The 22,211-nt window shown below is 42.5% G+C and overlaps 1 long non-coding RNA gene across 1 annotated transcript in view; it reads right to left on the minus strand.

The window, feature by feature from the left end:
* Positions 1 to 22,211, minus strand: part of LOC109310582 — a 189,992-nt gene that overhangs the window by 116,463 nt on the left and 51,318 nt on the right. The window contains exons 4-5 of the long non-coding RNA XR_002101263.1: positions 15,701 to 15,851; positions 14,634 to 14,690 (exon numbers count right to left, since the gene is read on the minus strand). This is a non-coding gene — a long non-coding RNA (uncharacterized LOC109310582). The remainder of the gene's footprint in view (positions 1 to 14,633; positions 14,691 to 15,700; positions 15,852 to 22,211) is intronic.

A 22,211-nucleotide genomic window follows, 5' to 3' on the forward strand; every position in this document is an offset into this window, starting at 1 on the left:
ACCCACCAGCTCCCCTTAGACCTGGCAGCCTCTCTTCCCCCTGACTTCCTGTGCCTCCTCAGCAAACACTTGCATCCATGGGATCCCAACTCAGATTTAGGCAGCTTACACAAAGTCACCCAAACATGAGCTGGATCCCGAGAATACTTGCTCGCACCTCAAGTTAGACATTTACTTATATCTGGGCAGCTCTATTGTTCTCCATAAGACTGATGTACCAACTTTTGCCCTGAGTGGGCTGACACAGGTAAAAATAGAAGAATTAAGAAAAAGATTATAAATAAATAAGGAACTTCAAACTGTCCACATCTATAAATTTTGTATATTTTGCGTAGTCAGTAGGCCTGTGCAAAGCAGCAAGTATTTGCTTTAGATTTGGAATCAGCTGACTGGAGGGACAATGATTTGGTTCGGTGATTCAAATCCCTGTCCCAGTTTGATTTGGCTGATTCAGATTTGGAGATTTGGCGCCAATTAAGAGATTCAGTCATAGATTATACAGGCAGTCCACAACAATGCTGGATACAGCTGCCTCCAGCTGGTAAGTCTGTTGTGGTGGGCAGAGCGGGGGAGGGAAGTTGTGGGGCAGATCAACGCCCCCACAGCAATGGAGGGATTGGGGCTGAAGCTGGAACAAGCTGCCCAGCCAGGGTACAGGGCATGGGGATTCAGGGAAGAGGGCTCCTGCCACCACGCACCACCGCGTGCCACCAGTCCAGGAACTGCTCTTCTGGTGGTTCCTCCAGCAGTTCTCGTCACCAGTCGGGAAAAGCATGGGAGCAGGTGTGTACCCCTAGATCTGTGTGGGGTGGGCTGAGCTGGGCTGTGCTCTGGATGGGCAGTGCAAGGCACTGGGAGTCGGGGCTATGCCCTCCCACCACTCACCCAGCCATGGTGGGGAGGCACCGGATGGTGCCACTGCACTGCCTGAGACAAGCAGCATGCAGCAGCAGAAGCTTCTTCAGCCGCCCTGCACCTCCCAGACAAGCTGTGGCTACACCCCAGCTGGGCAAGCAGTGGCAGGATATGGGGGCAGGTACAGGTGCATGCACCCAGATCGGGGCGAGCCCAGCAGCAGGGGCTATGGGGAATTTTAGGGTGACTACAGAGCCCCCATATCCCCTGCTCCACTGCGCTCTGTGGGGCAGGTGGAGCCAGGGTAGCACTCTGCAGGGCAGGTGGAGCCAGGGTTGTGCTCCAGGCTCTGGATGGGACTAGCTGCCCAGAGTGGAGCCCTGGCTCCACCCACCCTGCAGAGCACAGCCCAATGGCTAGCCACCCGGAGTGCAGCCCTGGATCCACCCATCTCAAGGAGCGCAACCCCATGGTGGACAGCTGGGGCTAGCCTCCTGGAGCACAGCCCAGACCAGCCTACCCTGCACAGATACGGGGGCACATGCCTATTCCCAGGCCCTCCCAGACTGACAGCGAGAGCCACCGGAGAAGCCACCAAAGGAGCAGCTTCTGGACCAGCAGGGCATGGCAGTGTATAGTGATGGGAGTCCTCCTCCCTGAGTCCTGCACGCCCCCCACCCTGGCTGAGCATCTTGTCCCAGCCCCAGCCCCAATCCCTCCCCTGCTGTGGGGTCATCAATCTGCCCCCCACATCCCTTCCCTCCCCTCTCTGCCCACCACAATAAACTTTCCAGCTGGAGGCAGCTGTGTCCAGTGTCATCAAGGACTTCCTGTATATTGTATGGTTGAATCTCCAAATCAATTTGGAGGCTTCCGATTCAATTCAGACCTTTTAATGGGTCTCCCAATTCGATTCATATTCAAAGATTCAGCTGCCAAATCAAGTCGAATCTCCTCCGAATTGAATCGGCTACCGACCTCTGCACAGTCGTAATAGTCGCTCTTCATTTTCTCCGAACATGCATACAAAAACTGAAATGTATGAAATAACACATGCAAGGTATATCAACAGTAATGACCGAAGTGCACATCACAAATTATAAGGAGCTCCACTCCTGCTCAAATTCAGAAGATTTCTGTGGGAACTCTTGCAAACTTACACCCAAGCTGAAGGTCTATTTCTGACAAAGGATCTCAATATAGTATTTACCAAGCTAGCTGAACCTTCCATTTGAACCTCTGATGGAAGGCTCCCAAAAATGTCTATTGGCATTCTATTTGGTTAGGTAATAAGAAGCAAAGTCAGATAGTGACAGGTGCTTAGTGGTGATCTCACATTTACCATATTCTATATGAATAAAGAGGATCTGCGTAGTCACCAACATTCTTTTTTAGAATGGCTTTAGTACCATTTGTACTAAAGAATCTGATCTCTTTAAGGTCTCATAGACGACCTGGGAACACCAGATTATGTAGGGTAGTCACCAAGTGGGCCCTTGGCTATTGTTTACATGGATCTGTGAAGCTTAGAATTTTGTGACACATAATGAGAAAGTAAAGGACCTGGCATTTATAACACTAAGGATACCCAAGCACATACAACTGTATTCAAACTTATTATGAATTAGCTGCAGTATCTGTGTCATCAGTATTAAGAGCACTCTCAGCTAGATCTAAGACAGTCTTGCTGGCTTGCTTAAGAATTGTTCCATTAGGTGAAATATAAAAATCTCTATTCTATTTATAGTTTCAGATAGTGGAACTTCCCTCCCCTCACACTTTTAAAAACAATGAGTATATACTGAAAAGAATGTTATGTGAGCAACAGCCCCAGTTTGGTAAGAAATAGCAACAGCACATCAAGAACAGGGAAAGCAGAAATGTGATAGTGATTCACAAAATGCACAAAACTGTTTTCACAGTCCCTACTAAGATTATCTCAAGCTGCACTGTGAAAACTGAAAGATGATGTTCAGAGCTTCTGGGAAGATTGCCACAAGAAGGTCCTTAAAACACCAAGAGAGCCTGAAAACTCCACTAGGGACTAGACTACCCTCTAAACCACCACAAAATAAACAAGAAATATCAACTTTTGGGTGATTCTACAGAACCCAGTAATTTCACCTGCTCTTTGAAGATAGGCAGGGAATCTGAAATACACACCAGCATTTTTTTTCTGTTTTATTTTGTTTTGCTTTGCTTTTTAATTACTACCCACCATCCCTCAGTTCAGCAGCAAGATTCAGCCTGAAGGAAGTTCTTCCATCACTTTCCATCCTGTGCCAGCATCATGGCATCATTGTATTTTTGTTCCATGTCACTGTTCATCATATCTATTGAAAGCATCCTTGGCTTCCTCTTTTTTACTCCTTGCACTACAATTAGTATTCACCGGTGCCGTGCTCTTTTCAGGACTGTAATAAAATCGTGACACCCCCTGGTGGCCGTGTGGTTCCTGCCCAGTTTGATTTCTAAGACACTCTCCCTTAATTCCCCACCTGCCACACCTAGTTTGCATTAAGAGATTGAAAAAGACAGGCTGCCCACAGGTCTTAGAGCGAGCCCTAGTCAACTCCCACCAGAGGAACCCCTCTCTCTGATTGGTTACACAAATCTCTCCCATTAAGTGGGTCCTCCTAGCCCACATGTGCCCCAAGATACACATCAGCTTATGGGCTAATCACAGCCTCCATACCTTTCCTACAGCTATGTCCAGGTCTCACAGATGTCACACAGTCAGTGGGACATTTATGGCCACCAGGCCACCTCTGGCCTTTACTCCTTTGTTGTGGCTTTGGCCTTCCCAGCTTCCATCCCTCCAGTCTAGCTGATCCCTTAGCCAAGGCACACTGTTCCAGACCTGGGCTCCAGCCCCTCATCTTGCCCTTGGGGGCCTTTATCTTTGCCCCTCCCAAGCTTCAGACCTTCTGGCCCCAGGTTCTGCCCTCTCTGGGCTCTATCTGCCCTTCTGGGGCTCTAGGCCCTCTGGCCCCAAGCCCTGGCTTCCTCTGGGCTATCTCTGCCCCTTCTTAGACTCTGGGCCCTCTGGCCCCCAAGATTTTCCCTCTCTGGACTCATCTGTACCCCTTCTCAGCCTCTGGGCTCCCTGGCTCCTGTCTGTGCTTTGCCTGACCCCAGCAGGGCTCAAGGCAAACACATGCCACTTGGACACTAATGGGACTCCAAGCCACTCATTTCTAGTCCCACCCAAACCACCAGCAAAAAACTCAAAGGGAAAAAGCACCAGGCTGTAACAAACTTAACCTGCTCCAGGTGTAGCAAATGACAACAATAGCTCACTGTCTTGCAGAAAGACTTCCCCTTACCCTGGGAAGACATCGGGCACCAGTACTCTGGTGGCAGTCCTTAGAGGAGCCCTGAAGTCAGCCAGGTATCCCCCTGCAATCTTCCTGGCCAGGAGATCTTCATCCAGTGGTTTGCAGGGCTAAACTCCCCAACTTGGTTCAGTCCCAGGCTTATATGTTACTCAAGCCCTGCCCACATTCAGTCAGGTGACCTATCAGCTGACCTGACTGCAGGGCTGTTAATAACCCTAGCCTTGCCAGCTGCTTTTGTCTGATTCATAAAAACTCTTCCTTAAAGAACCCATTCCCCTTTTCCCTAACAGGGTAAGGGTTCTCTGTTACATGAGCCCTCTCAACATTTTGTTTCCTTTCCAAGCTTTTCAGACTTCTTAAATGTAGCAGCAGTGAATCCTGTCTTTTTTTCATCTTTGAAATTCCCTTTCTTTTACAAATTGTGCTCAAACATTTTATAGTAGTACATTTTCTAAACTATATTATATTAGTACTCTTTTCTCTCTTGTAAAAGTTTCCCCCTTCCTCAGCCCCAGTTACTTCAGTCTCTGTTTCTTGATCTTTTCTTCTAATTATCAGCATGTATCTTCTCCATGCCAATCACTGGTACAAATTTTCTGTTTGCCTAGACTACCTTTTCATCAGTATTGGTCAGTATTAGGGGGTCAATATCATCTGTAAATCTAAAGTTATTCACTGTCTTCTACATAACATGACTCTTCCTATTTCATCTCTCAGTGCTACTGCTGTTACTTCTTCCAATAATGAGCTGAACCCAATCTGGCAATAACATGTATCCTTGTCTTACCCTTATGGTCACCATAACCATTCCATCAGCTTTTTGCCTACTTTCATTGTACTTATCGACTTGCTGTAGATGTTTTCTATCAGGTTGATTAATTTCTCAGTGATGCCATACATTCTCAAAACTTGCCATATCACTTTCTTCCAGATGCTATCAAAAGCCTGTTTGAAGTCTATGAAATTATTGTAGCAGGTTCAGTATTCTATATACATCCCTGAGATTTGTCTTATCACAAATAGCTGATCTATTGTATTTCCTCCTGGTCTAAATCCAGCTATTCTCTGCAAGTGCCACTACCAAGTATCTCTTCATTTTCTCCCACAGTGTCTTAGTGAACTATTTTCCTTGGCTCATTCAATAAGCTAATTCCTCTGTAGTCCTTGTAGTTGTTCATCTCTTTTCTTATAGATTTGGACTATTATCACTTTCCTCTATTCACTTAGTACTTGAGCTTGTTTGTAAAACTTGTTAAGGAGCTAGCACATAGCTTTTACTATATGTTCCTCAGCTGTTTGCAGCTACTCTAGGGTTATACTGTCATTTCCTGGCAACTTTTTCTTTTTCAAATTTTCTATAAAGATCTTTACTTGTAAGGATTTCATCATCTACTTTCCCACATTTCTATTGGGAAGCTTCTCGACTATGTTCTGCACTTTGTATGTCCCTTCAAAATATTTTATTGCTTATTCCTTGTTTGCTTGTCCTCAATTATTTGCCCACGCTTGTCTTTCTACACTGACATCTTCAACTCAAATGTCTCATTTAATTCTCTTATCTTGCAGTACAATCTTTGTGTCACATTTCTCTTTGTGTATTCTTCTGCTTCTTTACATTGTTCACTTATCCAGTTGTTTCTGTCTCTTCCTTTTCTGTTTTTTTCTCTCTGGTCCACCTATTGTACTCAGCTCTTACATTTGGGTCTCCCTCTTTTATTCTCCTTCAGCCTCCTAGCTTGTTATCAACTGCAGCAGTTCATCCATTATCCATCTTGGTTTCTTCATTTTGGCCATGTAGTCCACCACCTTGACCGCTATTCTGATAATCCCGTTTTTTACATTGCTCTGTGTCTCTTCAGTGTTCATTTCATCCATCAACGGAGATGCAATGTTGTCCTGCAAAGCTATGCTGTCTGATTTTTTAATTTGTTCACTTAGTACCAAGATCTAAGTTCTGTGTTTTGATCATTCTCTGCATCAATCTCATTGATGCTAATAATAACTCATAATCTGTTCCAATACTGGCCATGAAGGATCTACACAATAATATACCTGATTTCCACCAATGATTCACAAGTAAGAAATCTATCGTGTCCTTTGCTCACACATCAGGTTACAGTCAAATCCATCGCCTCCATGGCTTTCTTGTTGAACTAATGTTTGTTAACCCCAAGGTTGTTGCTGTGCAGAAATTTGTTAGCCTCTCTCATCTTTCATTTTCTTCACTGTTTCTGAATTGAGCTATTACTCCAGCCAATTCAATGTTCCTTTCACATTAATAAGCATTGTTGGTGAAACTAGATTTGTCTTGAAATTCCTTGTATTGCTTCTGTAAATTATAAAATTCATCAGCTTTTTTTTACCTTGGGTGCTGATAAGGTCAGTGCAGATACCTGTACTTCTGTAAATGGATCAGATTTCATTCTGAATGTTGTGTTCAGCATACATTGAGATATGAGGTTAAATTCCTTAAGAGCCTCCCTTGCCTTCAGGCTTAGGACCAATGCCATTCCAGTGTCTGCTGTCTTGTCATCACAGTGCCAATATCCTTTGTTCATTGTGGCAGAATTCTCCTTTGCCTTCCTCTCTCATTTCATACAAACTGATAATCTTCCACTCAGATCTTTTCACTCGTGTACATCACTATCCATGAATAAAGCCTATTTTCTGCATTCCTATAAATGTCTTATCCTTTGGGTTCATTGCTTAACTCATATAATTCCTTTGGCACTCACTCCATATACATGTACAGCTGCAAGAGAAATCATGAACCCACACCCACAGACCAACACACAGAATGGGGGTTGGTATTTGTTTATAAGTTACTTCTTGATTATGGAAATTAGTTGGTTAATTGTGCCTTTGCCTTATCATTTCAAAATAATTAATTGTGAGCCTAGAGTCTGTCTATGGATACTTTATAGTGCTCTAAATGTAAAGAAAAATAAACATATCACAAATGGGCATGGGCATTGTCCTGAAGACACCAACTGCAAAAAGAGAGGCATGTTACAATGGCTCAAAAAGAATATAGGCACAAAAAGCAAATCTATAGCCAGAAAAGATACTTCTTTATGTACTGCTCACATCTTAGAATTACTGAGACTGATTTTAGCAGTAGCTGTCAAAAAGGTTAAAACTTACAAAGCACTTTGAGATCACAAAGTTTCAACTTGAAGATTTTAATAGAAAAAGTAAATGACTGAACTCCCTACTCAGTCCCAAGTTTCGGTGAAAATCTGAAAGTATTCAGCTTTATTCCATTTGGATAAGAATGACAAAAGTAGATGTGAGGGCTCCAAACTCAGATTACAGGGATCACTTCAGACTGCTAAGCAACAAGATAGACATTCATGCCAAAAGCCTGGTGATAGACTGATATGAGAGCATTCGGAGAGGTCACAGTCTCTCACTATCTCTGCTGGAATGGCAATGAGACTATAGCAGGATGACTGAGAAAAAAGTGCAGATTAATAGCACTCTTCTCAGTGGCATCGGGTACATAAATGATGAGGTTTTCATTTTTTGTGTACAAAACGTGGTTATAGCAGGATCCTGTACAATAAGTAATTCCAATATAATAAGTGTCCTTTGTTTGAACATACAAAGCATCAAGGTCAGGACAACAGGAAAGTATAACATCAAGCAACACATTTTGAGGGGATGACTCTGGAGCAGCTGGTTAGCTTCCATGATGAATGAGAATTACAGCAGTTTTCAAGAGACCAACAGAAGGCTGGCAGGGTCCTAATCAGCTATAACATCAGTAGTAAAGATCTAAGGAGACTAGAGCATTTCCAAAACTACAAACTTATCTGGGCTTTAGTTTCAATAATTAAAGCTGTGACAGCTGGACAGTGTGGGTACATGACTGGAATTGGTTGGAGTTTTTGACATATGGTGCTATTGGAATCCTGTCTGTCATGATGAGAGCATAAAACTACCCCCAACAACTGGGGGCTGCAGTGCATAGCGTCCTGTCTCAAAGTAAAACAGCAAGGAGAGCACTTTTGCAGGTTCTCAGCATTGCATCAATGAAAAGAGCTATAGGGTCGGAGGGACACTTAGATACTAAAGAAAGGACACTGCCCTACCTGGTACTCCTTCTGAATAAAATCTATTAACTTTCTAACTGTTCAGGTAGCTGACCACTATCCCCCAAAAGTGTCCACCTGGTGTTGATGTTCTGGCAAACTGGAGCAGCACAAGCAACTCCTGGAGTGCTAACCTGTGGGTTCAAAGAGGTGCTACTCTCTGGGACTTTTCTGAAAAATCTTCTTTTGCCCTGCACAGTTTATAACAATTGAAATTAAAAGTTGTACAGACCAAGACACAGGGTCAAAAGCACCCTGATCTGAGCAGATGTCAGGCACCAAAAAAACAATGGTGTGGTGCCTGCTTACCCCAGTACTGAATTTATTTCACTTCTCTGATAACATATGTGTTAATCTATATATTAGTGTATATAAAATAGTATACATATATAATATGGATCTAAATATACAGATATTAAAGTATTTACTTATCTTTTCAACAGCAGACTGGAATTGGAAGCCAATTACTGAACATTTGTTTTTACACCTTGTTGTATATGTATATTTTTTTACTCTCTAGTAGAAAAGAAATCCAGTGAATTATGGAAAATGTTATGATATAGATATGTTTATATTATATGCATATGTGTATATGTACAAACTTGTGCTAAGAGGCCTGGTTTAAACTATGTTTCCTGGCCGATATATTGAGATATGACATGATTTCTGTACATCAAGTAATGGTGCACAAAGCAGATGCCCCTGTTACCAATGGTAAACAGAAGCAATCATTTTATGTGACAAGGACATGAATGGTTTATTTTTTGAAGTCAACATTCACCTATGCAAGATTCACATTAAGCTCCAATATTTCTTTACTCTGAACTGTTTTCAGTCTTCCTCTTTCAGAATCAACTGATATTCTGGAGTGGGTCCCCCCTACAATTTTTGTTTATGCCTCAGGGATGCTTTCTGATGTTTATTATGTTTAAGAGGGAGAGAGAGGAATAAAGCCCTCTAATATGGTAACATGTAGGCCTTCTCACAAAAAGCATCCCCTGAAAAATGGGGAAGGGGAAATGGGGCCCAATACTATAAAACTAATACTCAGTCATCCAAGATAACACAGAGACAGATCAGTACACTCTCTTTCTATTCTCCTGAGCATTGAACAAAAATGAACTTTGGTTTCCAGCACATTTAGATCTCTGTCTTAACCAGGGTTCTCAAATGTGTTAAAAAATACCATATGGGACTCAGTGTTTTTGATTAGAAATGCATTAATGTGGGACAACTGCCTTTTCCAGAAGAAAGGCATCTCTAACAGGAGAAGGCTGCTATTATTTATATGAGCTGAGATCATCCTATTTTACTGATTCATTTAGACTGATGCCAACTACAGCTGAAAACAAGCATTTCTTCATAAAGAAATGATGAAATTACTGGGGACTTTGATCTAACATCACCCAAGTTTTCATCTCCAAAGTGTACAGCAAAAATGTTCATCACTGGAAATACACACGATGTAGTTTACCTCTTGGTGGAGGGAAAGGACACAAAGCCTATTTGAACACAATATTTATAATCAAGAGCTAAAGCCAGGTTTGACAGAAATAACTTCTGACTGTGCTATTTTAAGAGGTAATTTAATCAACTATCTAATTTTCCAGTATAAAATGGAATAGTTACGCTGGGCAGATGGGAAGAGTATAAAACATCCCCTATCCCTTTTCACCATTGTTAAACTGTTCAGCCAAAATGGCAGATTTACAAAGATACGCACACATCTCCAGTTTGCACACACAACTAACCATCTATATGCATATGAAAATACTTGATTTGGGTTTGCAGGTCTGGCATAGGATGTTTTCAGGTTGCCCACATGAATTGCCCACATGTCACTGGGTGCAATGATTAAACATGAAACATATATGTCAAAAATTGAAAAAGGAAATGTTGCAACTCTCTTAGATTAATGTGAGGTGTTTTAATAGAGAATTTCTATCTGCTTCTTTACTGTGTAGTCAAAATGGGGTTAAAGCAGAAGAGTGGCTAATGATACTGTTATGCATAAATATTAAGTCACCAAAGACACAAGGCTTATAATAATGGTCAAGACATCAGAAGCCATATTCTGGGAGCATACCTATCCTTAAGACAGATTATGCTACTTCAAAATCATTTGAAGAAATGTGAGATATAATATGGCATGTCAAAAAAAGAAAATGCAATCAGTTCATTGACTCTAAACAGAAATTAAAGAAAGAAATAGCCTTGAGGAGCACAGACACCTCTGATCTTTCTCACAGCATGGGCTGTCTGTATTTCCCTTGTAAAACTGCAAATAATCATAAACAATGGGAGTCTAAAGAAGCCTCAAGAGCAACACATAATTTTCCCATTAAACTGAATGAAAACTGTTCCCAGGTAATATGTTTTAATTGTGATTAACAAAATGGAAGAGACAGAGACCCTGGGCCAAATTTTGTCTTCCACTGATGTTGGGGATGTTGCATGGTCTGTTGGGTGTAGCACATGGCTCATAATATTTTTCAAATTAAGACATAAAGAGCCATTCAGCCACCACCCCTTCCAACACAGATAGGGTTCTGATGATACCCTTGGGCACAAAGATGAGTTTAAGCCAGGACTGTCCAACTTCAGAGCAGCTGAAGCCTACACACTGCACATACCAGGGGTCCCAGGACTTATGGGCTCCCTGGGACTAATACCATGTGCACCCCCAAACAGCACTAGCAGCAAGAGCCCCCCACTGTCACTGCTGTGTGAGCCTCCCCCACTGCTGCCTCTTCCTCCTACCACCCTGGCCACATGAGCCCCTCCACTGCCAGTACCATATGGGCAAAATCCTCCCTGGTTGTGGGAGCTCCCTCCACTGCCACCACCACATGGGCAAAGCCCCACCACAACCACCACAGCACTGCATGAGCAGTGTGAGCTCTCTGCCCGAGCCCCCCTTGCTGGCACTGGTACATGAGCAGCACGTTCAGCCACCTCCCCACATGCTGCCCTGCCGCAGAGACACTGGGCACCGCTGCCACAGCAGACAGAGCAGTGTGAGCAGTGTTCGGCCAAAAGCCCAGGGGCTGCATGTTAATTCCTCACAGCCTGGATGAGGCCTGGGGGCCACCAGTTGGACAGCCTCAGGTTAAGCCATTCAAAATCAGAATCAAGGCCATCCAGCCAGCACAAGCCAGTCAACCTGAGACTCAAAAATGTATCACAAAACCCTACACAAACCTCCCGTCATTCATGGCAGAATCATTTCCTCTTCCCCTACTGCATTATGAAGGGATCACACACTTTCACCTTTTCTGTGACTTGCCCACCCCAGCTGGACCCCAAAGAGAGTGCTGAAACTGCAACCTCCTGAACGCCCCGACCCCTAAGTGTCTGATACTAGGGAGAGGCCAGGGAGAGGTCCTGGCCCACGATGCCCAAGACATTAAAGTCATATGTTTGTGTTACTCCCTCCTAAGACACGGGCAGGGGCTTGTGAGAAGAGTGTGTGATTTATATCTTCTGATGTTGGATTACCAGCCCCCCCTCCACTATAAACTGCAGAGCATTTCTGCACGTCCCATTTGGTGGACTGGCTTGAAGTACTATATATTGCACTGTCACTAAATTCAGGAGTACCTTTGGGATTTCTGTTCTCTAAGTCAGCAGAAGCTTATAGCACTGCAGAGATGATATGGCTGTCAGTCTCTTGGGGAAAAGGTTCTTCTCATGTTGCTCTTGAAATGAGTGATGGAGCAGCATTAGAAACCCCCTCACTGATAGACAGTGACAGTTTCCTTTATTGTCTAAGGTTAAAACTGCATCAGATACAGTACACAGTACTGTAAAATATCATGGCTTATTTCTGAACAGTGAACTAGTTCTTATATCAGGAAACCTTACACTGAGGATAAGCGTAATGGAATAAAGAAGAAATGGGAGACAGGATTAGTGAAAAATTATCTCCCTTCAGTACTGCTGTATGGATCCCCTACAGCTAACTGACTTTTGTGCCGCCAGGCCTGACTGAAAGAAAGACAATGCATAAGTTTGGACACCTGAAAGATAAACAAAATGCCACTCCAACATTGATTTTGCATTTATTGCAAATGGCATTTTAAAAGTGAAGTGGCTTAACATACTGCACAGCTGTGGTGGGCACACTGGGATCACACCACCGAACACCAATACTGTCTTGTCTCCATGTTTACCATTATGCCACCAAACCACGTGGCTAGAACAGGAAGAAAAGAAAAACTCTGCTAAGGGGAGCTCCAGGAGAAATACCCACTTGTCTTGATAAAGCTTGACTGTTGAAAACTGACACGGTTTGAAGTGTAAGGTTTTATGGCCACATAATCAACCATTGTTTCCAAGGTCAGGCATGTCCCACAATCTGACAACGTGGAACACAGGACTTCATTTCAGTTGGCCTGAGTGATTTACAGTATCTGTTGTTAAAAACATGATCCAAATATTTCCAGTTGATAGCACAGGGTTGAAATTAAATGTTTCAAACTTTTTTTCTCCAGAACCGGATCTCTTTCGAGTGAATGCTTTCAAAAAAACAGCATTAATATTCGGATTTTAATTGTCTTGTCACATACTGTATACTGACGTTCATGATTATGTTCCCACTGTGCTTCAGAGGTTGTTGCAAATGCTAACACAGAAGGGAGTGGGTGTTTTACCTCTAACTAATGGCAGCATTTACTAGCCTGAAGATCTCTTCTTCTATCCATCTAATAAACTGGTTTGTCAGTAGATAATACTAAATTCCATGTGACATACTTGAAAACTAAGTGTCAGACCCAGAATATATTTTCATTTCAGCGCACAAGAATTTATACTTGGAGCACCTATTATCTTTAATGGGACTTCCATGCCTAAATTTCTGAGCACTGAAAAGAGAATAGGCTCCCCAATGAAGACAGTGCAGAAGTAGATAAGCCCCCAGGAGGGATAACTTCCTAGACAATCTTTTTGGGGAATTTTCTGGGTAGTATTCTTTGCAGACATAAAAAAGGTCTGGGAACTGCAAAAGGCCTATTGGACATAGTGGGGGTGGAATTTGATTTTGTTCTCTCTTTCAAGCATGCCTTTGAGGTTTGTAAATATGCACTGTGGTATTAAGGTTTTGAGAAAGTGGTTATACAGCAAATTTGAATGATTAATGGTCCAAGACATTTTAACATGTTATTTCTCTATTTTCAACATAAATAGTGTGTAAAGGGTGTTTAAAACTTTAATGAATCGAACTATATGAGTAAAGAATGTTAATCATTTTAATTGCCCAGTAGCCTGAAATTAGATTTAACAGTCGGATAATGTATCTTTAAAGGAATACAACCCTGCTCTATAAAAAATCCTTACCAAACCAATTCTAATAATTTCTATTTATCTTTTATGACATTAACTGTTATACCAGTCTGCCGACAGACAGCCTTACGCTCACATTTAGTTTAAATGTGGTGCAGTATAGTTTTTCATTATCATTAACGTGCTCCTGGTGGGCAGAGTGCAATGCAGTGGCACTGGTCACACTTCATTGCTTTATCTCATATGACAAAGAGAGATGATGTGCTTCAGTCCAGGCCAGAAGATGAAAGCAAAAGGTGGCCATGGAAAACTCCCCCTGCTGCCTAGGAACAGCATAAGGGCTGCATCGTGTGACTTGCTAACAGCACGAAGGGGCAGACAAATAGATTTTCCTCTATATTTATAACCAGCATCATTCTTCCTTTCAGGCCTTTCAGTGCAGGTAGCTGTTTTATATGAAATGAACAATCTTTATAGACGTACCAGAGCCATAACAAGGCTGATTTTCAGCGAGGCTGAGGTATATAACTCTTACAGAATTGTCAGGCTTCTTGCTCAACAAATCAAGCCTAACTTATGATGTTTGCAGTGTAATTTTTATTCCTGTTTGACTAGCCAACTACCCGGTGGTAATAGGATGTTAGAAAAGGGCAGTAGCAATGTTTGTACATGCCATGATTGATAGGCAAACTCTGCATTTTTCATTTATATCTCCTGATTCCAAATCAGTTAAGTTTAGGAAAAATGAAACAAAATGGCAAGAAAAATGCTTGCAGATTGCAGCCCAGCACTCTCGTAGATCTGAGTTCAGCCCACATCTGCTAGGATTGTCTGGAAACATTAAGATATCTAAATGAAAATCAATACTATATGTGCCAGCATTTACTACCAAGAACAAGTATCAAGAGACCTCAGCTAATCAGGCTTTCAGCTTGTACTTGAGCCATAGTCTGAACCCCAGGGGTGTCCTAATTGGCCCAGACTAATCACAGAAGAGTTAAATTTATAACCAGGAAAGACATCTTGTTTTTCTTACCAGTCGTCATTTTGAAGCCAAAAGCCTCACCTGTGTGGTAGCAGATGTATGGTGATAGCCAGCGGTCATGCAAGAACTGCTTCTCACCTGTCAAAGGTAAAGGAAAGACTAATTTACTGTCTTCCATAAAACCAGTCAGGCACATTTAAGTTTTTGGTGGGTACTATCAAACCTCTCACATGAACTGCATATTTTCTCAATTTAAAAGCTCCCCATTTAGCCCTCATGTATTAGAACGTGAAAGGATTATGTTTAAGATTAAGAGCCCCTATACACCCTATACTTGTCCCAATAATATTTTTGCTCTGTCAGAAGTTTTTCCCCCTCTCCCTCATTCCACAAAATATGACATAAATACATTTTGGAATCAAATACTGATAATACTAACATTTTACTTCTTTTTCCTTTTTTTCTACAGAGGGATCATCATGCTTTGGAATCTCTGTAGAAACCAATACATTGTGTCTTCATAGGGCACAACAAAGTACATCATGCTATTCTTGCTATCCTGAGCCACAAATATGCACAGCCTCTCCAGAAACACACCATACCATACTGATGAAAGCCATAATGCATCAAGGGACTAGCTCCTAATATTTGCATTCGGGATGCCAACTGTGAGCATATTTTGTGCTATTTTCAACAAATTAAACAAAAATATGCAAAATGTTTATATAGCTTAAGTCTTCTATTTTGGGCTTCAGCAACATAATTCTGTAGAGATTTTTTTTAACAGAACAAAAAATATGGTGAGTTTAGCTTGAAAATTCAAAACCTAGGGTTTTTCACATTTTCTTCAAAAGCACATGTAAACCTCCCAGGAGACTCGCATCTACCAGAAGTTTAATAACATTATTTGGATTCTTTTGTCCTGTATTTTAGATGTATTTTTAATGTGTACTTCTTAAAACAAAACAATAGTTGTCAAATACTGTATTACCTTCTCACTAACATTAAAAGTTTCCTAGACAGTGCTATCATGGAAACATCATGGCGTGTTGTGATCAATGAAAGCTTGTTTCTCACATGCCATGATGTTTTCCTTGGATTCGCATTTCTCACTAGTGCATGCTGTGAAAATTTGTCAGTTGTTTTACCTCTAAGGATCTTTCTTGTCCTCCATGTTTAAGCTACAGCACTGTCTTTCTGAATCAGTCTTTGTTGCTTCTTGTGGAATGGGATGGCTCACTTCATCTTGCCCCTCTACTCCCTAGGCCTGATAACTTTTACTGTGCTTCTCTGTATATACTAAAAACCAGACAAGGCAATGAACCAAATGAAAATGAGCTTGAATTTTAGTAAATCGACACAAATCTGATAGAGGGGAGAAAAGCAGTAAATCCTTAATCTCTCAACAGTTTGATTTTAAACGCAGATAACAAAAGTAAACTAAAGGAGGCAAGTCTGTAAAGGAATATCCATATAAGCAAGTGGCATTCCCACCCTGATCCATGATGCATATACAAAACTAGGTCCAACCTGACACCTTCTTCCTTTAGTTTGGTTCCCTTTTTTATTTTTATAAAAACATGGCAATATCAATTTGTTTCCCAAACCTGGTTGTTCTTAGTTTTTGCCATAGAAAACCCTTTCTGTACAAGCCTCAAGTTCCTTCCAAATCCCCTTGTGCATGAGGATGGTCCTAACAAATCTGTTCCTCATGATATAAAGGAAGATCTCCACCCAAAATATCCTATACCCACCAGTCACCAGAGTGAAATCCTGTGTCAATTGAAATCAAAAGCAAAACTCCCACTGAGTTTTGCACTGAAGATAGGATTTTACCCTAGGTGGTCAGTCTCTGTCTTGGCATTCTACAAGCTCTATAAAGAGCACGTACTTCGGGGTGAATCTATATACAGTTTTGGCAAAATCTGCCAAAGTTTTCCCCTGAAGAATTTTGTGGAGCATTCAATTAATGTATTGTGCTTTAGAAAGGTCTCATCTTCCAGGCATATTTATAAAGAATACAGATAAGGAAACATCTATGTATCACAAAGAATTATGAAAACTATGCATTGCATGAAGAATTCTACAGGGCAGAATATCTTTATATACAATTATAATGTGATAATTCACCAGGTAACAATTCAGAAAGTTATCATTATAGGATAAAATTGGGAGTCAGGTGCTGAAGACTAGTCTCAGTTGGTTCAGATAAGGTTCGAGCCTGTACAGGAGTAGTATCTCCCTGAACTCTGCTGAATATGGACTTCTACTCTCTGACCCTAAGGGTAGAAAGGTTCCTTCAGTGCTGCTCCTCTAAGCTACAATTAAAAATAATGAAGAAGTCAAAACAATACGGGCAGATTTCTTGAGAGCTTGGGTTTCTGGACAGCAAAGGCATTTTGCTCTAAAAAGTACAACAACATTAGAGGGTTGTCCTCAAGTCTTTCTAAAACACTCCTACCACATTTGTGATCTGACACACTCTGCAAAGGTTGCCTTTAGTGAAGGATAAAACAGATTTAGTCTCAGGGAAACTAACAGCTTTGGATATTCAAGTACATAAAAGCAGATGGACAAAGAGAAAACTAAGATCAAGAATATAGAAAACCCAACTTCAAAAACATTCTTACTTGCAATAACAGTGGAGAAGATTTGACTTTTATGCTTCCCAAAAAACAGATCTTGTCTGTCAAGTTAAAGAAGAACTTGTCTAGATTTCCAGTAAATGATAGCAATGGAAACCATTTCTGGTGTTCTCTCCCATGCAGTACTGAAAATGTGACAAAGCACCATTACTTACTAATATTTAGAGTACAGAAAAAGCATATCTAGAGTAGGTGGTAACAGTACATACGAAGATTTTTAAAAACCCTAAAATAAGCTGGACTATAACCCCATTACAAAAATAGTGCAAAAAGAATTTATCACACAAGAAACTTGGAGTTGGAAGATACTACCACAACATAAAAAGAGCCACCAGGTAATTCATGGGTTTTTAAAAGTTCAAGTTTTCTTGGATATCTATTCACAGAGACCCACCAGAAAGAAATTCAAGAAAATAACTTTGTTTCCTATATTACCTTGGGCAAAGAAGTAGTGGGTTAATAATTAGGCATAATAGACCCACAATCTAGGCTTTCCAACTCTGAGGTCACATGACAGCACTACTACTGTGATCACGTAAAGACTGAAGACTATGGAACAGACTGCTGGAAGACTGATGGAGTCTACTCCATGGGTGCAGGTAATACCTGGGCTGAGGATGAGCTGATGATGATGACTGTCATATAGGAAAGGGTCTTGGAAGTATAACTAATATCCTAGCATTGTTGGAGCAAGCGGGAGAAAGATAACCTACTGTTCTTCAAGCAACCAGGAAGGGAGCAGGGGCTGGGAGCTGGGATCTCTGGCTGCTTGTGCTCCCATTAGGTTAGCTAGGGCCTCCCTCTTCGATCAACTATAGCCTGTATTGGGCTGTAGTGGGCTGAAATCTGGCCCAGAAGGGAAGCTTCAGACTGCTGCCATCCGAGCACTGGTTCTGCCCCTTCTATGCTAGATAGTTCTGAACAGAAAGGCCCAATTTGTGCCAAATACACATACACTTTTTTTCCCTGTATTCCAACCCAAATTAGCCAAAATAAATCCCAAATCCAAAAGTCAGTCGAGAACCATAAGTGGCCCTACTCCTCTACTCCCATCTGTGGCTTCAGAACTTTCCACCTTTGGTGGGCATCCTACTTGCATGCCCAAGCCTGGAGGCTTGGGGTTTGGATGCCCCCAAGTTTCACTTGCCCCAAGGCCCCAGGAGCAAGCTACACATACAAACAAAGACTTCTACTGGTGAGGGCTCTTTACTGGTTGTGGAGAGAGGCAGAGTATGCATGTTTGAGCTGATTTGTGCGTTTCAGGTGGGCAGGCTGGAGTGATAGGGTAAGTTACCTTCCCTATATTGAGGCTGAGGCTTCTCTTTTGTCTAGACAGTCCTCTGGAGAAACCTCTCTGCCAAGACCACCATATTCCAAGGGACGGAGGCCCCAACTTGTAAGAAAAGTAATTGTAGTTTGGACTCTGCATTAACTCTCCAGCTAGATCTTGTTTCAAATGGATATTGTTACTACTCACCTCACGCAAGAAGGACTACAATGAAGGTGGGACTGTAAGTCCCATGTGGAAATGTGAGAAGTTCCCTGATTGGCTCTGTCTGTCTCCCAGAAGACAGTTGATTTTATTCAACCTCCTGTCTACAAACACAACTTTTACTTTCCAGGCCCTGCCACAACCCCTGACAAATTTACAGTTTCTGCCTTATTGAGCACATTTTCATTTCTATGCATGTAAATCTTAATTGTACTGTTTCCACAGCATAATTGAGAATACACCAAAAAAACCCCAAAATTCTCCCACTTATTTTGCATGCTACAAAATAAAACCATTTAAAGTATATGCCCAATTACTTATTTTTATTAGTAATTTCACATACCTCTCTGATGCTTGTAAAAAAAAAAGGTAGCAACATTATTGACTTAAAAACTATAACGGTGACAATCTGGGTTTTGCTTTGATTTTTCTTATTTATACCTTTTTGCTACTATGCATTTTCCATATGTGTATTTCCCTAAAACCCAACAAAAGCACTTTAACTATAAGCAAATATCAACATGTCATTTTCATATATAGTGCTCACTCATTTGGACAAGCCAACTTAGAAATACAAGCAGTATAATGAAGAGCCCAAATAGAGTCTAAAGATGTAATTTAAGTCCAAGGAGCCCAATTTAGGTCAAAGAAGCCCATTCCCAATTCACGTCCCTTTTGCAACTATGTAATTTTAGTATATCTAGATACAAAGCAAATAAGATAGCACTGCAACATGAGAACAATTTGTTGTGGAAGAGAAAGGTTAGAAACTTTTATTGGAATTAAAATGTACAACCCATAGAAATATATTTGAAGAATTCACATTTGCACTTAGTTAAGTCTTTCTATAATCCTTGCCTCTGACTGATAAGCACTCCTTATTCATTGTTGTTTCCCATGACTAAATTCTCTCCCTTTCATTGTATTGCCATGGCTTCCACATACTGATCAGCTTTTGTCACAACATCATAAATATAATTCAGCTGCTAACCCAGCTCACACTGAAGCCTATGCTGTCATGTCTTCGTTGCTTTTAGTGCCAGAGCTAAACACTTAAAGGTACCTTGGGTATATCTAAGCAAACTTCAGTCCTACCCCTGGGTTGTAGTATTGACATCTCAAAAATCTCTGAGAAGACCTAGCTCTTTACATTTACTTAGGATGTAAAAAGGGGGTGAAAACTAGTTCCAAAGGCCTTTGTTTTATCCCCAATAAAGGGAAACACACAGCTGCCACAATGTGCTTGCTCTATTCCTTCCCCAGCTTTGCATCAGGGGCTTATCAGGAGTAGGAGGATGGCATGGCAGAGCCTTTGTTCTTTACCAGCATAGGCTGAGTGAAAGCACCCAACCTCAATGGCAAGCCTTGGCTAAGTATAGACAGCCAAAAAGCCAGAGGCTGAATCAATTCAGTCTTTGCAAGATAGTCTACTCTGCGTAGATTGAACTGAGAAGCAAATGAATAGGCATTAACTTTTCATCCTGGAAATGCAGCCACATGCCTGCAGTGGCTCAGGACAAAAGTTGGGTCATACAAGAGCACACCTCCCAGCTACCGCCAAAGGGAAGGGAGCAGAGAAGCCCTCCAAGGCTCTCCTCCCCTCCCTCCTCGAGCAGAGAGGGCACAGCTAGGCCCCAGCCTAGGGCCAGCATGTGAAGGCCAGGGGAAGGACAGATTTAAACCCCGCTCCCTGGGCCACAGGCATGGACAACTGGTGCATCCTAATACTGGGGGGGCACCAGGGCCGATCACCAATGGGTAGGAGAGGTCCCCTAGCGGCTGATTGGGGGGGGGGACAGCAGCCAATCACTGCTATTGGTGGAAGTGCCAGTGGCCAAACCAGAAGTGCAGGTGGCAAACCCAGAAGTGTCACCAGCGCTTTTCTCAGGGGGTGCACGGCCAATCTCAGGGGGTGCATGTGCACCCGTGTGCACCCCCTATGCATTGCCAATGCCCACAGGGGACCCCAGCCCCAATCTGCCAGGGGGAGCAGCCCCTGTTAGGCTTCTGTCCCCCACTTCCCAGTGGGAGGGCTGTCCCTGCCAGGTTTTTGTACCCCCTCAAGCAGGCAGTCCACATCCTGACTGGAGGCCCACAGGCTGAGGTGAGGAAGCCTTCCTTGGCTGCATGGGACCACAGCTTGGGTCTACCTTGGAGGAAGGGAGGCAATCCCTGCCAGGCTCCTGCCCCAGTGGAGAGCTGGAGGCATAATAATGCCCAGGCTGGGGGCTCACAAGATGGGCTCCTGGCCCTGGAGCCCAGCCAGGCTTTGTCTGGGCAGGGTGTGGGGGGAAAGCCCCTGCCAGGCTTTCGCCCCACCCCTTGCTACTCACTCTACTTGAGGGATCACACCCCAGCCTAGGGCTTGCATGCTTAGGTGGGAAGGGAGGGAGTCCCAGGTGGGGGGAGGGTGCTTAAATCCACATTCCGCCTCTGCATCATTGTGCCTGCCTGGCCCTAGGGCCTGGCCACTCACCTTCCTCCTATACAGTGGTGAGTGGGATAAAAGCCTGGCAGGGGCTGCTCCATTCCTGGCAGGCAGACGTGGCTGTGGTCTGGAGCCAGATTCCCCACCCCTACGCCCTTCTCAGCCAGCTGGAGCACTATAACTGCTCTGGCTAGGAAGCAGAGAGGTGGGACCAACCCTATGTTCTGGAATACCATGGGCCAGCCCAGGGCTGCAAAGCATTGTGGGGAGACTGCAAATTAACTTGAACCCTGAAAGGGTCTGGGACACAAGTTCCATAAACCAGTTTGACTAAAATCAGTTGAGCCTGATACAAAATGGTCAAAACCAGTTTAAAATAAACCTGGTTGGATGTAGTAAGTGGTTTAAGTGCACTGAACTTCTGTTCTGTTGCAGGTTTAAATCAGTTTCTGATCATTTAAACCACTGTATATGTAACTTCTGTCCCTAGCAGGATTACACGTCAGTAACTAAGGTGGCAGAAAGGTCAGAGATGAATACAAAAATTGAAGAGCTGGGCCTAATTCCCAGCTACTCACTGCACCTAGAATCTGTTTTTGGATTGTGCCATTTTCATTTAGCTTCACAAAAGTTTTTTTGGTTTTGCAACTGCTTAGAAAAGTAAAATCCTTAAGAGCTAAATTCTACTTTTGGATAGGGTCCAACAATTTCCAACTCTCCGCATTCTGCTTCATCACCCCTTTTAGAACACCTGCATCTCAGTCCAGTGCTTTTACACATCATTTGCTCTCCACTGTACTTCAGCAGGATCACAGCATTTGTTAAAGCTAAAGCAGAATCTTTGGATGTTTCATACCACTCAATTTTTCTTGCTTCTAATAATGCAGATGGATCTTTCTTTTGATTTAAACAGGAATAATTCTGGCATTACTCACTTGCCACTATCTTTTCAACATACTTTTATAATTAGCCCAGTTGTGTCAAGTTCTTTGTTGAAAATTAATCTAACTCCTCCAATGTTGCCTCTCTCCTTTTGGCAGCAAAGGCCTTTGTCCTTCTCCCTCACTCTGTGTAATTCTAATATATCTTCTAAT

Source organism: Crocodylus porosus, unplaced genomic scaffold, assembly GCF_001723895.1.
Source record: "Crocodylus porosus isolate Cpor-Errol unplaced genomic scaffold, CroPor_comp1, whole genome shotgun sequence".
In the NCBI taxonomy this organism is placed as follows: Eukaryota; Metazoa; Chordata; order Crocodylia; family Crocodylidae; genus Crocodylus; species Crocodylus porosus.